Source organism: Perca flavescens, chromosome 14, assembly GCF_004354835.1.
Source record: "Perca flavescens isolate YP-PL-M2 chromosome 14, PFLA_1.0, whole genome shotgun sequence".
Classification (NCBI taxonomy): domain Eukaryota; kingdom Metazoa; phylum Chordata; class Actinopteri; order Perciformes; family Percidae; genus Perca; species Perca flavescens.
Window position 1 is genome coordinate 7,719,571 of NC_041344.1, and position 16,363 is coordinate 7,735,933.

Below are 16,363 nucleotides of genomic sequence, written 5' to 3' on the forward strand. Positions count from 1 at the left end.
TTGATATGTAGCCTCGTGAGACCGTCCTGATCTCGCGAGCTCCAGTTTTCCACTCGCAGATCAGTCTGGCATCTTGAGATAGAGAAAATTTGGAGCCGTTCGCCAAACGACCGGCCAATCAGCGTTGGTTTTTAGGCAGGTTTAGGTGGTGATAGACAGATGGTTTATCCAATCAGCTAACCAGTATTTTCAGACAGCGGTAGCCCTAAGTCTGTTACTCGCTAATGCTTTTTTCTTTTGGATCCTTCTTTTGGAATATGGACCGGGAACCTGAAATGTTGCCTTTTCTTCGTAAATTCTCGTTACACAAACGGCAAATATCCTTTACCGACTTGTTGCTTGCTTGCTGAGCTAACGAGCTATGCTTTGCCTGCAGCAGCAAGGGTAGGCTGGCTTGTGGTTGTATTTTCATACGCTTCGTTGATCTGATGGGTTGATTTGGCCCGTCTATCACCAACATAGGTGGTGATAGACAGATGGTTTATCCAATCAGCTAACCAGTATTTAACCAGAGCAAATGCGAAGCAATCCATCGCGCGGAGTCAGGTTAGTTTATATTAGGATTTAGTACAATTTAAGATACACTTTAATGATTACAGATCTAGAAAGCCACTGGGGTCTCCCCGCACAGTTCAAATCCTGCCGACAAAGTTTGTTTGAGGGTGGCGGTAGCTCAGCCCATAGGGATTTGGGTTGGGAACCAGAGGGTTGCTGGTTCAAGTCCCCGGACAGAGTGTGGACTGGTAGCTGGAGAGATGAAAGTTCACCTCCTGCCAAGGGGCTCTTGAGCAAGGCACTGAAACTCCCCAACTGCTCAGGTCGACAGTCCAGCACTCGCAGCCCCCCCTCACTCCGACATCTTTCCATCAGGGCTTGTATAGAGAGCCAAAGTCACGCCCTTTTACTTCCCTTCCATGGGACCTATCTTTCAAAAAGATATGAACAGGAGTCAATAGAGAGATAATAAAAAATGTTTTGGTCCAGTTCAAATTGTGCCAATTTTAAAAGATTTAAAAAAGATAATTTTACATGTCAAGAGATAAACGATATGACATAAAGAAGTTGAACAACAGGTTTTGTGTGAGATCGCTTCCTGAACTACATCTCTCGTCTCAAACAATATACGTCACCAGAGAAATATGTCTGTCTCCTTGTCGAGCTTTACCGTCTTCTTCCAAAACGAAGGCAGAAGTATCAAAAGAGGTGAAAAATATTATAAATTGGGTCATGTCGAGAGCCGCAGCTACTCAAAGGGAGTTTTGGTCGGTTCCGTACTCGCCAGCAAGGAAAATGTGGTGACGTCTGGTAAGGGACTTGGACTTGTAGTCCGTCTAATTACGTATTTTCCCATAGCATTTTAATGAACTATCTTGCGACAAATTGTGACATTCTTGACATGTAAAATATTTTTTTATTTTGAAAAACATCATATGTGTAATCCAAGGCACAAGTCAATCGGGACCAGAAAATAAAAGTTTGTCTTTCGCCATTGACCACCATTTTTTTCCCGAACCAAACGGAAGGGGCGGGACTTCAGCTCTTTATAGAACCTGAGCATGTGTGTGTATTTTAGGCCTGTGTGTAGTGTGTTCTAACAGACAGAGTGTACATTGTATAATGTAGAGAGTATAAATTATTAAATGGGATTTAAAAAAAAGATTATTATAAATAAATTATTACAAAATTTAATAAATAAAAAAAAATGACTTTTTACCTCTGCATTTGGTTTATTTGGTCGGTCGATGGAGGTTAGTCCCAGGGACCTTTCTTAACGTGTCTTGAGAAAGGTCCCTGGGACCGAAACTCTGAGAGGTGGAAAGAGAAAGGGAATCTTCTTTCTTTTTGAAATGGATCTTTGGGGGAAGACATTCCCTGCACCACAAAGGAGACAAAGCATGTGGTGTGTTCATGTTATCTTCTACTCATCTTGTACAGATCTTATTTTGCAAACATTACTCCAGCAGGAGTTGACAGACATCACGCTCCCAATGGTGTCTGTCCCATTCTACCTGTCTGTCCCTCCCTCCAGCAACATTCCCACTTCCTCAAACCCGTTCTTCACGGTTGTCTACCTGTCCACCAGATGCCCTCTGACTTTTACTCCTGTCCCAGTCCCCTTACTCCCACCTCCAGCCACTCCCTTCTGCCCTGCAATAACCCCTTTCCCTCCAGTCACCTGAACTTCACCCGTCTGCTCACCTGTTCCCACTGTCCTCTTCAGCCCTGCAGAGATGAGATGAGATGAGATGAGAGAGGCTCTTTTCCTCTCACTCCTCACCGTAGATGCTTTGTTGTTTCTTGCTATTGCTTTCGAACCTCTGTTACCTGGAGCCTGTTGCCTGCCTGCACCCCTCCCTGTCCATTCCTGCTACCTCTGGACTCTATACTACCTCTGTTTGGACTGGCCAGTATCCTGATGTATGTACACCTTTACAATCAATCCCTAAACTGTTTCCGGGCTGTCCAGTTGTCTGCATTGGGTCCTACTCCTCACACTCACCCGTGGCCGTGTTGTGTCAATGCTGGTGGATGTATGCGTTATTATTCCAATTCTTAATAATATCAGACAACTAATTCAGCCCTTTTTTCATTCCTTTTTTATTGGTGTTTCAAAATGTCATCTTAATTGTGTACAGTTGCACTCTGCTTGTCATCTTTATGGCGTTAAGATCATTAGTTTCATCATGGAGAGGCTGTATCTTTTTTTCAGAGAAGAGACTGAAGTTCTCAGCCTCTTCATTTGAGCTGGCTGCTCTCTGCTCTTTGTTTTTGTAACCTCTGTCTGCTTCAGGGTCCTGCTGCCTCTGAGCAACTGTTTCAAGTAGAGGAAAAGTTCGAAATTCATTCTGGTTTTGAGGCATTATTTAAAATATTTATTCTTAACACAGAAACCATATACAAAAAATGGAGACCTAGCCTCTGAGACAGAACATGAACATTGCCAAACACGCTTGGCCCTGTCCTGGTTTTAAGGGAGTGTTTTGTTGGCTCATTAGAACTATTCAACTTTTGGTGATGTCTGTCAAGACAGTAGGATGGCGGCATCTGAGTGTCCTGTTTAGGTTTTTTTATTAGCTAAACGGTTATACTATAGGTCTAGCTCTAAAGTAAAGTGCTGGCCAAATACTAAAAAACAATAAATGTTTTATCCATTTCATACTTTGAAAAGCAACATCTTCACTGGAATGACAGATGTCACATGCACTCCCAGACAGACAGACAGAAATTTGAATCAATCAATATCCTTGTCATTGAGTAAAGTCTACTTCAAGTTCACACGTTCTCCGAGGCGTCTGCAGCCGGCTGCTCATTTTGTCCGGGGGAACTCGGCTGACCCCTGAGCCACTGCCAGGGATTGTCTTGATGCAAATCAGGGGGGGAACCAATTCATCGTCGCACAATTCGATTAGACATCTGCATATTGAGCATCTGCACCCTATGAAAATCTGCCAATACCTACTCTCCATCCCCCCCCGCTGCCCCCACATTCTAGCGCCCCACGACCCCAGGGGCAGCCCCTGTCCCTTGTCCCTACCAGCCTCCCCCTGTCTCTCCCTCTTGTCCCCTCCTGACCCTGTCAGGCCCGGCTACAATACCTGACCCCGCCCCAGAGACGGGCCGATTGGAGTTCAAGGTAAATGTCCCTTTCTCTGGGTCGGTCTGCAGGCCACCCTGCCCGGCCCCTGTCCGGCCCTTGTCCAATAATCACATGCACCGCTCTTTTAAAAAAAAAAAAAAAAAAATACTTTCTCACACACACAGACACAAACACACTCTCTGGAGATTTTCCATTGTAATCAATTCTTACCGCTGGCTCTTGTTCAGACATCTCTGCCACTCAGACGATTTCCCTCTTTTATTTATCGCTCTTATTGATTCATCAGGCTCTCTTTCAGTGCTGGGAAGAGAGAGTGAACATGTCAAGAAGTTTAAAGCAACATGTGCTAAGCCTTACCACACACAACGCAAAGATGGAATGCCTATGCTATGAAATCTACCAGAACTTGCTGTTAGGACTACTAATTGTACGATTTTGGTTTTGGTAATGCAGCATGTTTAATATTAACAATTTAAGAAAACTGCATTCTGTATTAAATTAAAACATTTTAAAATAGTGCCATTTCTGCCCATTTCCTTGTAGAATTAGAAGACTCTTATCATATGATAATGGTTTGATGAAGCACATATTTGAATCATCAAAAGTTTTTCTATCATTTTAAACCAAAGTACTTCTTTTATCAAGTTGTAATGTTGACTGCATGATGTGATGCTTTATATCAGTGCTCAACCAACATCAGTTATAGTTTAAAAGTATACTGTAATTATCTCAAATCATTCCTGCATAAAGGATGGATCAATGTAATGTGACCATATTTTATTCTGCTGAAGGGCTCATGATACTGTTTTCTGCTGCAGCTTCCTCCATTTTTATGTAGGCTAAGATTTAATGTTCATGTATGGTTTGGTCTGTAATTGTATTCGTACTACATAACCATTTGCTATAAATTGTGTCTCGGACTAAGTTACACAGCATTATGCAGAAACAGCTGTAAAAACAAGACATTGTGTGGTTTTAAGAGAAATAATGGAGTTTGTTTTGTGTTTTTTTGCAACAAGCATGCAGCATCTTAGATACTGTCCTCGTGGGGTTTGCATACTGTTAACTGACTATTAAATAAGTTTCCTCTTATTTAAGGCTTTGTGCTACATGTAGCCAGGTGGAACTGGCGGCCTGTGGCCTATGGGGGCCACACTACATGAGACAGAGATCTTCTAATGTGTCTCTGGGTTTTAGAGCAAACAAGTGGAATTCTATAAATGTTGTTGACTTCCTTTTTAAAGGAAAAAGCACTTGCTTTACTGTAGGTAGTTAGTCTGTGATAAGATGCTGTAATTAACTCTCTTGTTCAATTTACTTTTATGGCGGCCCAGAGTGCCCAACTGCACTGCAAATAAAGAAAACACACTCAAATGACGAAACATCTTCACCAACTTGACGACAAATAAAAACCCGACGGAACATTTAGAAATGGTGCTGCAAGAAGCTCAAAACAGAAACTCTTTCCATGGGACATGCACACTGCTGGGACACACTTGTTGCCGTGGTTTGTGGTTTATGTTATTGAAGTTGACTATCTATCATTGTGATTGCATGATTCAGATAATCTAATTAAAAGGAAACAGCAGATATCTGCAATAATATCTAAATCACAATGTTAAAATAAGCCCAAAAAACCTTTTCAACACTAGTGATGAATATTCAACTTCAATAACTTCACAACCCACAAATGGCAACAATAAGAGCTGCACGTCCCAGCCAGTTTCCATCACCTTTTTAGTGTCCTTGAAAAAAGTCTCCATTGTGTTTTTTTTCTCTCCAAATTAAGGTTTCCTTAATTTGCTTGTCTTGTGTCTATTTCACATGTGTCAAACTCAAGGCCCGCGGGCCAAATCCGGCCCCTTGCAGATTTTGATCCGGCCCGCTAGGTTCACAATAAATTTTGGCCTGACGCTTTTGGTGCTTTTTTTCCCAATGTTTTTGTCGCTTTTTTCGACATTTTTTGTTGCTTTTTTCTTTGGTGTTTAAGTTACTTTTTTGGGGCGTTAGGGCAAACTGTAAGAAAAGGCTATATGAGACACGCAATAATCCAGTAAAAGTTCCTTGCCTTTTTCGATATAATAAAAGCATGTGAATAAATTAAACATGTCTGGCCCTTGATGTGATTCTTATTTTGACGTGTGGCCCTTGGTGAATTTGAGTTTGACACCCTTGGTCTATTTGCATGTGTTTCCCTAATTTGCAGTGTGTTGAGGTCTAAGGGCCACGGTACACTTTCCCTCTTGTCTACATCTTCTACGTTTCCCAGAATACCTTTTGACAGCCCCCAGAGTACAGGCATGGAACGTTATATCCACCTGTTGACTGTACTTCAGTGAAATTTCTCCAACAACCATTCTCAGAATTATGCAAGAGCAGGGTTTTAGAAAATACAAATATATTCAGCAGTTCAGGTTGATCATGAATGTGATGGTGTGAACCTGTCCATAACTAAATCCTTAAAGAAGTGTGCCGTGTTTATGTGTGTTCCTTATTGCACGTGTGTTGTATGTGTGCCGCTGGTCACTTTGAACCTCGTCTCTGTGATTCTGGGCAGGAAGTGAGCGTCAGCAGCTCTTGGTCGTAAAACTGCTTTTGGTCGCTCTCCCAGGGTGCACTGGGAGGGGAGAGGACAGAGAATCTCTGTGTCACCTCGCCATGGCACGGGATGTGAGGAGATCGTTGGGAATGCCAATAATCGCTCGAACCGAGGACGAGCTGCTGCCTACTCTCAGTGCAACGCAACCAGTTGAATATCAGTTTAAGAGTCATAAAATGCAATTGTGGCGAAATAAAGCAATGACATTTATAAAGCTGATGGATGCCTTTGTATATCTTTGCCAAGAGGAATGGATGGCTTTATTCCAAAATGGTGCCAATTTAAATTCAAAAGTAACTTTATATGACTGAAAAATGGTTTGATTCCTACCTATCGATACTAGAAGAAATAGTTGACACTTTTGCTACAACTTACAGACAGTTAATAAATGCATTGTATTTGTCATCTGATATGTGGTTTGACTTTCTTCTTTCTGGTTTGTTTGGAATAAACAGTAAGAAGAACTGTGCAGTTAGTAAGGCCACAGACAGACAAAGAAAAGAGGGCCACCTACATAAACTAAAACTTTACAAGTAGACAATCCAAACAACAGACTATACCTGTCAAAATGACTGTATGTCCTACAATAACAAGGATTAAAAAAAACATTGTTGTCTCATAATTAAATCAGAGTAAAAACTTGCAATTTCTTGCAAACTTAAGACAAGTTATAAGGTACCAAAAGTTAAGAAAATACTACTGTGCTATTGGATAAAAAATACATTCATATCAATATAATTGGTATAACTTTTGAATTGCGAAAAGTTGCTTGAGGCCTAACTTGTCCCATACAAAAGTTCAATTAGACTCAAGATCTTTTTTTTAATAAAATCTTTTGAATAAAAGGATTTTGCCTCCACTGGTAAAGTTACAAGACAACATTTTAATGAATTTACAAGGAGAAAAGCCGGTTCTTCTAACACTTGATCATCCTAAAAATTGATTGAGTTGTCAAAATTGCTGTCGGTTTAATTTATCTGCTGTGGAACTTAGGGCTCAGCGGTCTCCCAACAGGGTATATTTGTAGCTACAACGCAATGTTCAAAAGCCTTTGTCCCTCATCCCATTGCTGTGATCTTCGTCTCAGGGTTCGTGGACAAAAGGTGTCAAACGGAGCGTTGGACTTGGCCTGCCATGTCCTCGCGAGGCTGCTCCTAATCCTATTACTGTGGGCTGTGGAGGAGTATGGATCCCAGCAACTATTAAAGTCTAAGGGGGCCCTATGTATTTACTCTGTGCGTATGTGTGTGTGTGTTCTTGTGTGTGTAATTGCATTGTAAGCGACTTCTTATCCATGTTGTCATAATGTGTTATCCACTGATGCGGCTCAAGGTTTTGCCGTCTTTTTCGGTTTGCTACGGGGCAGGTGGACATTTCAATCTTCCTGCTGCCGTAGTTCATCTATGATGAAGCTTCACCTCAAATCTTTCAATTTGGAGAGTATTTGATGGTGCAATGACAAAGGTTTTTTTTATTTAATAATTTTCTTTATGTATGTTGGAATGTCTTGCAGGAATGGGACATAAAATAAGTACAATAAGTATCTTCCAAAACTAAAAATGCTCACTTTAAGCAGATGATTTCTATGAGATTTTTCACACTTTGTAAATTAAACCACTTAATAGGCCTTTTTTAGTAGTATAAAATATTATAGCTTTATAAAGATGAATGGTAAACCAAATATATTGAAAATGGGACTATGAATCCCGAATTGTGTGAATCTTTACACCTCAGCCAATCATAGATTATCTGTCAGTGACCACAAGAAGATTATCAGCTCTATCAGCAGAGCCAAACTTGTGATATTGTGGAAAGAAAAAGGCCATTTCAACTTGGTGTTAATGAATTGGGGAAACTGGAAAGTTAAAATTATCATAAGATGTGAATATGACAGCACAACTAAATCCTGCTTAGTCAATCTATGAACACCTATAGATTGAGTGACAAAATACTATCCAATTCTCTCCATTTATTTCATTTCTTTTGTAATTAACATTTTAATATGTATTCTCACCCAAAGTGCCCTGCAATATGTGCACAGCATGTTACAGTAAATTCAACTTTCTGGACATGCAACATTTCAAATAGGGGTCAAATCCAACAGTAATTTGACTTGATTTAGATTTCTTTGGCAAATAATCCATTCATCATTAAATGTGAAAAACTAAACAGATTGTGTCAATACAGACACACAAATAAACTATACAAGTTGAAAGAATGGCAGCAACTGTCGAACCAAAAAGCTGTGTCGTTACACAGCTGTAACTTTGTATGTTTCCTCATCTTGAATCTTGAATGCCTTTATTGTCATTGCATTTAAGTACATGAAATTGTAGAGCCACTCTAGTAAGGTGCATCATCATTGTAACACATAAGTACCGAATACATCTCACCCATCATTCATAGCAAAAACTCTCTCATCTTTCCTGCAAGCACATCCTAACCATAACATGAAAACACAACTTGACCACTCTCACACTAAGTGGATTATAAATATTCTAATGTGGATAAAGTTCTGAGTAACAGTGCAAACTGCATCATTAAAAAAGTTTAGCTTCATTTAAGACTGTTATTGCTTTGGGAAAGAAGCTATTCCTAAATCTACTAGTCCTTGTTTTTAGACATCTGTAACGTCTCCCTGAGGGCAAGAGTTCAAACAGTGGGTGACCAGGGTGAGAACAGTCATGTGTACCTTTGGTGGCTTTTGAGAACAGTCTTGAGTTGGCAATTTCCTCTAGCGAGGGAAGAGGACAACCAACGATCTGTGTTGGGTTGATCACTCTCTGTATTTGTTTTTTGTCTGCTGCAGAGAATCCAGCGTACCACACAGTCACACAGTACACCAGGATGCTCGCTACGGAGGAACGGTAGAAGAGCACCAACAGCTTCTCAGACAAGTCACTTTTTTAAAGAAGTCTGGGGAAATGCAGGCGCTGTTGTGCCTTCTTTACCACTGCCGTGGTGTTGTTCCGCCCATGTGAGTTGGTCCGTGATGAGGGTTCACATTTAGCTCAGTAGAACAAAGTTTTACTTTTTAAGTTCTGCCGATGAAACAGGACTTTTACAGTATGGCTTAGCTGTGTGTAGTCAGCAGGTCAGTGGAAAGAAGCACCTTAATGTGATCATTTTGACTTTGATCAGTTTTTGAAACTTTTAAAATTGCTGATGTTGCTGAAGTCTGTGAAATCAATGCATCGGGAAACATCAATGTCGGTGTACACAGCGATGGCAAAAGATGACAAAGTGTTGAGAAAGCAGATGGAACGAAAATAATGACAGAGAAGTTCTAGGCAAAAGATATAAGGTGTAAATAAATTCGATTTAGAAAATGAGTTTTCCCATGTGTAGTCGAAAAATTGATTCATTACCCGCCTTCAGTTTGTCTGCATTGTCTTATTGTCTGGGAGCAGTTTGGAGCTTAAAATGACCGGAATGAAATCGTGGAATGGCCTTTTGTTTTCTCTGGGTATCACTTATCTGGCTAAAGTGCAGGCCGCGGCCACACAGACAGACACACAAGCGCACGCAGCCGTCCACATCCTCTCAATAGCCGCATTTGCGTGTACATTGAACAAAGTCAATTGCCTGTCAAATGCTATGTGCGATTAAACACCAGTAGGTATAAGGCCTAATGCAGGCGAGCCTCCCAAAGCCTGGATGATGTGGGGGCCCCACTCTGTGAACCCCATGGCCCTTCTCACTCCCCTTCACCCTCCACAACCCCCACTGCCCTTTCATCTCACCGCCCCAGTTCAATGTTAATGTCCAGTGGTGTCCACTCTTCGGCCATCTCCTTCCCGAGCAAAAAAACCCAGAGAAGAAAGGGGCGAAAAAGAGAAAGAAAACCAAACCTTCCCTCCTTCTTTTCTCACCCTGGCCTCCTCTTGTGTGCTGTCCAGCTGGCTGTGACCCTTGACCCCCTGACCCTCACTCCTGACCCCTGGACCTGTTCCCACGCCACGCCTTTTTGTGTCCACCTCACCATGGCAACACCTTGGTCACTGCTGCTGCCACGGTAACAGATGGACAGGGGCCTGGAAATAACTTCATTCAGCCCCGCCCGGAGTGGTGAGTACCATGGACAATCTGCCGAAGCCGCCCCCCGCCCCCACACCCCCTTCCTTCCTTACCCTGTCTCACACACATACACATACTTGGACACACACACACATACACACACACACAGCACCCGCAACCCAACTTTGACACCTCCTGCGCCATATTCTAAACCCCAATCCCCTTGGATGCCTTCCCTCAGCAGGGGCCTCTGGATATCAGGGTCTGATAGAGTCATTAACACAGAGATCCCAGATTCACCCTGGCATGTACACGACACATACATGGGAATAAGAATAATTTGCCGTTGTTGGCACAGAAAAGAATTAAAACACACCCCAAAGTCAACGACATATCCCATTTCACACTGCTGGTATTTATGGTTCGGGCGTATATTAGCACTAACTTCATCACCGTGCTGTAATTATCGCTCTGCTTCTTTTATTAGCCCTATTGTTTTCCCACATCCTCTGATGAGAAGAGGGGCTGGGGGGGGGGGGGAAGAGTTGTAAAGACACAGAGCTGAGCAGCGGGGGATCTGTTTGCAAACTCGGAGACAAACGGCGAACTGAATAGCTCAATAAGGTGCAGCAGGAAAATGAACTGCAACAGTTTTGTTGCTAATCAGTAACTAACCTCTAAAGACGGTTGCGTGTGCTTTGTCTCCTTCTTTTGGGGAACACCTCTCGGATAGACACTGTGAATGGATTAAAGGGGGATAGTGTAATTACTTGTGCTGAATGGGGTCGGCGCCGTGCGGAGGAAGAGGAGAGGGTTTACACTGTCGAAAACACACTTGTCTTTGTAAAGAGGGCTCTGATCCTCTGGGTCTCATCTTGCACTCCCTGCAGAGAGCAAACAAACAAGTAAACAAACAAAATGGCGACCACTGACACAACGGAGGTCTCCCAGCTCATGCTTATTAGGTCTTATGGCAAATAGTCTTTGGCAATGTGCATAAAAGGACTAAAACTTTCGTTATCGTTAAGGAAAAGAACACTTTATCATCTTGGGGACATTTTACTGAGTGTGTGTGTGTGTGTGTGTGTGTGTGTGTGTTTTGAGTTGAACCAACTGGGCTGACTGGGGAGCAGGTGGGGGCACCACAGGCAACCGCCAAAAGACTGACCATTGAGGCCGAATCACACAAGCGAAGCCACTTATTCAATTTTTGGGATTTCATATCCCCCTTCCATCCCTGCATGCATCTGCATCCCACTATCTTTCCCTCTAGTTTCACTCCCTCCCTCCCTCACCCCTCCCTCCAACACCCCCTCAAACTACCCTGTTCTCCCCCCACCCTCCCCTCTGCCTCTCGCCCAGTTCATTGTACCAAAGGAGATTTTCTCCATTGAGGCCCAGTCTCTTAGGTAACCCCAGCGCTGCATGAAATGAGGAGAGGAAGAGAGCGAGAGACAGGGAATGAGAGAAAGAGAGAGAGAGGGGGCGGGGACATTGAGAGAGAGAGAGAGAGAGAGGGCGAAGGAAATGTAAAGGAGGAGGGAGGGCCGGACAGAAAGGGTTGAAGAAGGAGAGGGAGAAGGACGAAGGATCAGAAGGGGCTGAGGCGGGCAGAGTGAAAGATGGAGAAGTAGGACAAGTGCGGTCAGACGTCGACAGCGATACAACTAAAACTCGACCCAGAACTGAAGGAGGAAGATTGAGAAGGCGAGGATGTCTGTCGCACATGTAAGGATGAATCCTCTGTGGCTGAAAGGGACTTTATCACGTGCTTTTTGCAGTAATTCTTGATCCAGATTTTAGGCCCCAAAGGGTCCAAATACTGGGCACTACTGCGCTTTTGTCTTCTTGTCTTGTTCTTAATTGTTTATGCTTTGAGTTGATATTAACTGAGGTCATTTTAGCGATTACACCCTTTTTTCACTTTTCAACAGTGAAAGTCTTTTTGAAATGGGGTCCAGTAGCCTGTGTGGTAGCAGTACCTAAAGACAAGTGTACACCAGATGAGTTTTGGCCTCCAGGCCTCTTTCAAGAACAGCCCAGAGTTTGTTTTTTTCAAGAAAATGGAGCATACAATTTTTTGGTTTGACATAGATTTAATGTAGAATACCCATGTTTTTAATACAGATATTAAACAGCTAGCAAAGTTTTCTATTACTGGGCACTCAACCAGCATGTCTTATATTGGCATTCATGACATATTGATTAGAGTCAAGAAGAAAAAAGTCAAATGTTATCCAGTTTACTGACTATTAGATTATAAACACATATTTGTATTACAGCATTCAGATAACATTTTAAGGCTTTCTTTCTTTCTTTTTTTTTGTATCTCTGTGGTGTTTTTTCTGGCTCTGTGATTTAATGTAAACTTTTTTTTTCTGAACAGAGACTTTAACTGTAGGAAAGGACTCTCTGAAACGCTGCCATCCTTTGTGGCCATGCTGCTCTGCACCTCAATGGTGGGCACACAGCACATGGGGTTCCCATGAATAGGCCAGGCCTCACCAAAGACCACATCATTTGGATAAAGACGGGCTCCCACAGAAAGAGAAAACGGCTCACGGAGCGAATCAGATAAAGAGAAAATGTTGCGTACGGCAAATCAGATTAGGGCGAGTCAGAGCTTTACTTTTTCGTTTGCAGGTCCCCCCCCCCCCTCCATCTTCCAACTCTGTTAAATTTACTACTGCTGCAGCTCATGTGTCTGATAATGATGCGCTCTACTGCTGCGCTGAGTTATCATCTCAGGCTTTTGTCTTCTTTGATCCGTGTGACCGTTGGGGGACCCACTCCTTCTTTTGTACAGGGTCACACCGCCGGCTCCTTTTGGGGCGAGCCTGCCCCTGGGTGGTGACCCCTTCGTTCATCATGGTGTCACCCACACAGAGGACAGGCATGAGTTAGAGCTTTCTCCCACTCTCTTTTCTCTTCTTTCTTTCTCTTTGCCTTCCCGCTCATTCCTCTGTTCTAGTATGACCATCGTTTCCTTCGTATCCATCCATAGGCGCTGACCCGAAGCAAGCTGGAGGTCAAACTCTATTTTCAAACCCAACTTCAGCAGATGGAGGAAGTGATATTTGGATGGAATGGCACCCAGTCGCTCTCTGACATTATTGAATTAAAGCTGAATTTACTTCAGGAACCCCTTAAATCACCAGCCATCCAACTAGGCCAGCCGCCTGAGCATCCATGTGTGCGTGAGTGTGTGAACATACCGACAAACTGAGAGAGAGATGGAGGTCCGGAGCTGATTGTCCAAACGCAATTCTTGCGTCTGCCTTTGTGAAACCAGGAGTTGTGGATGGACATCACGCCCCTGACCTCTGAAAATCAGCGAAGGACCGACCACCATGGACGGGATAAAACTGTGTGGCATTGTGGGTGGATGAGCGATCTCGAGACACTGAAAAAAGACAAAGAGAGAGGGAGATATTGAATAAGGGAGAGTGTGTGTTTATGTAAATGTAAAGCCTGTGAGAGCGTCTCTTGATATTTTTGGAGGTCAGCTCAACTTTTTTTTTTCCCAAACGACCAGTATTGTATCACCATCTGGTACGCGGCTGCCAAAACCAAGGACAATGGCAGGCTGCTGCGTATCATTCGCTCTGCGGAGAAGGTGATTGGCTGCATTCTACCCTCCAGGACCTGTACGCCTGTAACCCCTTGCCCAATGGACCAAAACTCTTAGAATCACTCCCCACTGACATCAGGGCCAAAACCTCTGCCACAAATACACCTGCAGAATTATATATATATATATATATATATATATATATATATATATATATATTTTATGTTTTGTAGTTTTTTCTATTCCGTTAAAGTTTCCTGTCTATCTACCAATACAGCAAAGAAAATTCCTTGTACGTGCAAACCTATTTGGCAATAAACCAGATTCTGATTCTGATTGTTTCAAGTTGGGCCTGTAAAATATTTCTGTTTAAAGCTTTTACTTGTAACAGAACAAAAAGATGTAAAATGAAAAATAATGTCCTATCTTCAGGTCCACTTAGGTGTGTCGTGAAAAACTTAGGAAATGTTTATTTTTACAGAACAGTCAAGACATAATTGATATCATCGTTCTAAAAAGTAATGGTGCCGAACAGAGATGGCAGCCAAATAGGAACTGTGGAGGAAGCAACTTCATTTATTTGGCAATTTACATAACATGAATTGATCTATGACAAATTCTAAAACAGAGTTTTCCAAAATGCAAAAAAAACTTGTAAACTTTCTCTTTCACACCGATGGGAAAATGGGAGTTTCAACAGGTTTAAGATTGACTTGATGCTTAAATGTCCATGTTAACCTCCAGGAAGTGAAAGGAACAAATAACCCAACTGTCCATGGCTTTTATTTCTTAGTTTATTGCATATTTTCCCTGCTCAGGTGCAAAGCCTAACGCTCATACAGGCCCGGCTCTGTAGATCAGGGGTGTGTCATTTGGGAAATGGGGTTGGAGTCTGTTGGTGGAGCAGAAAGGACTACTCTCCCCATGTTAAGTACAGTTGAATGTGTCCGGTTCGCACTTAGCACCGGCATCTAGAGAGGGTTTTGCTAAAGCTGCAGTGGATGGGGTGAGAGTGACAGAAAAGGAGAGTGAATGAGGGTAGGGAGGTGTGTGTGTTTGCGTCTGTGTGTGTGTGTGTGTGTGTGTGTGTGTGTGTGTACTTACCCTCTCTGTGTTTGCCCCTTTGAATTTGCCTCTGTGTGTTTTTTTCCTGTGTTTGACAAAGTTCAGGAGGCCAGACTAGGAGAGAGAAAAGGGAAAATGAGAGAAAGTAAAAGACGTGAACGAGGTGGGGAGAAAGGGAGAGAGACGGCGAGCAGGATGAAAAAGAAGGCAAAGATCTGACACAGAGAGAGAGAGAGAGAGAGGACGGGCAGGAGAACAAGAGGACATTTTTGGAGGGAAAAGAAGAGCAGGCACCTTGAAATTTGTGTGGCGAAATAGCCCGTTGGTTCACAGCACGAGTGGCGTAAATTGGCAATATTTATAGATTAAAGCTGCAGGAAGCGACAACTCATTCTGGAAAATATGTATAGAGAAAGAGAAAGAGTGAGAGAGAGAGGGTGGGAGGGAGATCAAGAGTGAGGCTGCATTAATATGCTAATGGCCTGAGTGAATGCACAACAGGCCCACTGACCAGGCTAATCACTGGTGGACACACACTGGGTCTAATCCCTCGCCGGCATACATACATACACATGTAGACACACGCACACATAGACACACACATGCAGGCACATACAGTGCAGGTTCAAATATTTAGACAGTGACATTTTTGTTGTTGCTTTGTCTCTGTATTCCAGCTCATTGGATTTGAAATGAAGCACTAAGTATGATCTTAAAGTGCTGACTCTTACGTTTGCTTTGAGGGTGTTTATGTCCATATTGGGAGATTATTGTAGAAATGATATCCATTTTTATACATTGTATACAACATTTGGCAGGATAATGATGCCAAACAGATAAAGCAAACAAATATTTTTTTAGGGACAAACAACAGAATGTCGCCACAGTCAAACTGAGCATGTGTTTCACTTGCTGAAGACTAGATCGAATACAAAAAAAGTGAAGATGACAACAGCACAGAAGCATCATCCGGAAAGATGCAAAGTGTCTGCTGATAGGGTTGCAGGCTTCAGACAAACGGAGTGCAAAAGATGTGTAATATTAATTGCATAATTAAATTACTTTAAATTCATATAACATTTTCAATCATTTTGGTTGCCTAAATTTTGAAAGGGAATAATAAGGCAAACAATTAAAAAATGTGTAGTTTGATATAGATGCGTAACATTTTTGATTTCAAATCCAGTGTGCAGGAGAACAGAGCAAAAAGACATAATAAAAAATAATGTGTCACTGGCCGAATGCTGGGACACATGAGGGAAAAGACAAAAAGAGATAAAAATTACATTCTCTGAATGGTCTCTGAAACCACTGAATTCTATTGTACAATCTCATTGGCTCCCAACTATTGCTTTTATGCATCTTTCTTTTTTCATGTTCTGTTATGTGTGTGTGTGTCCTCTGAGCTAATTGTGAACTTTTGGAAGACAGTTGAGTCTGCTTCTGAGATATTGAACAAACCATGCTTACTCTTAAAAAGTTCTGAGGACAAAAACGCTTTATGTATTACAAA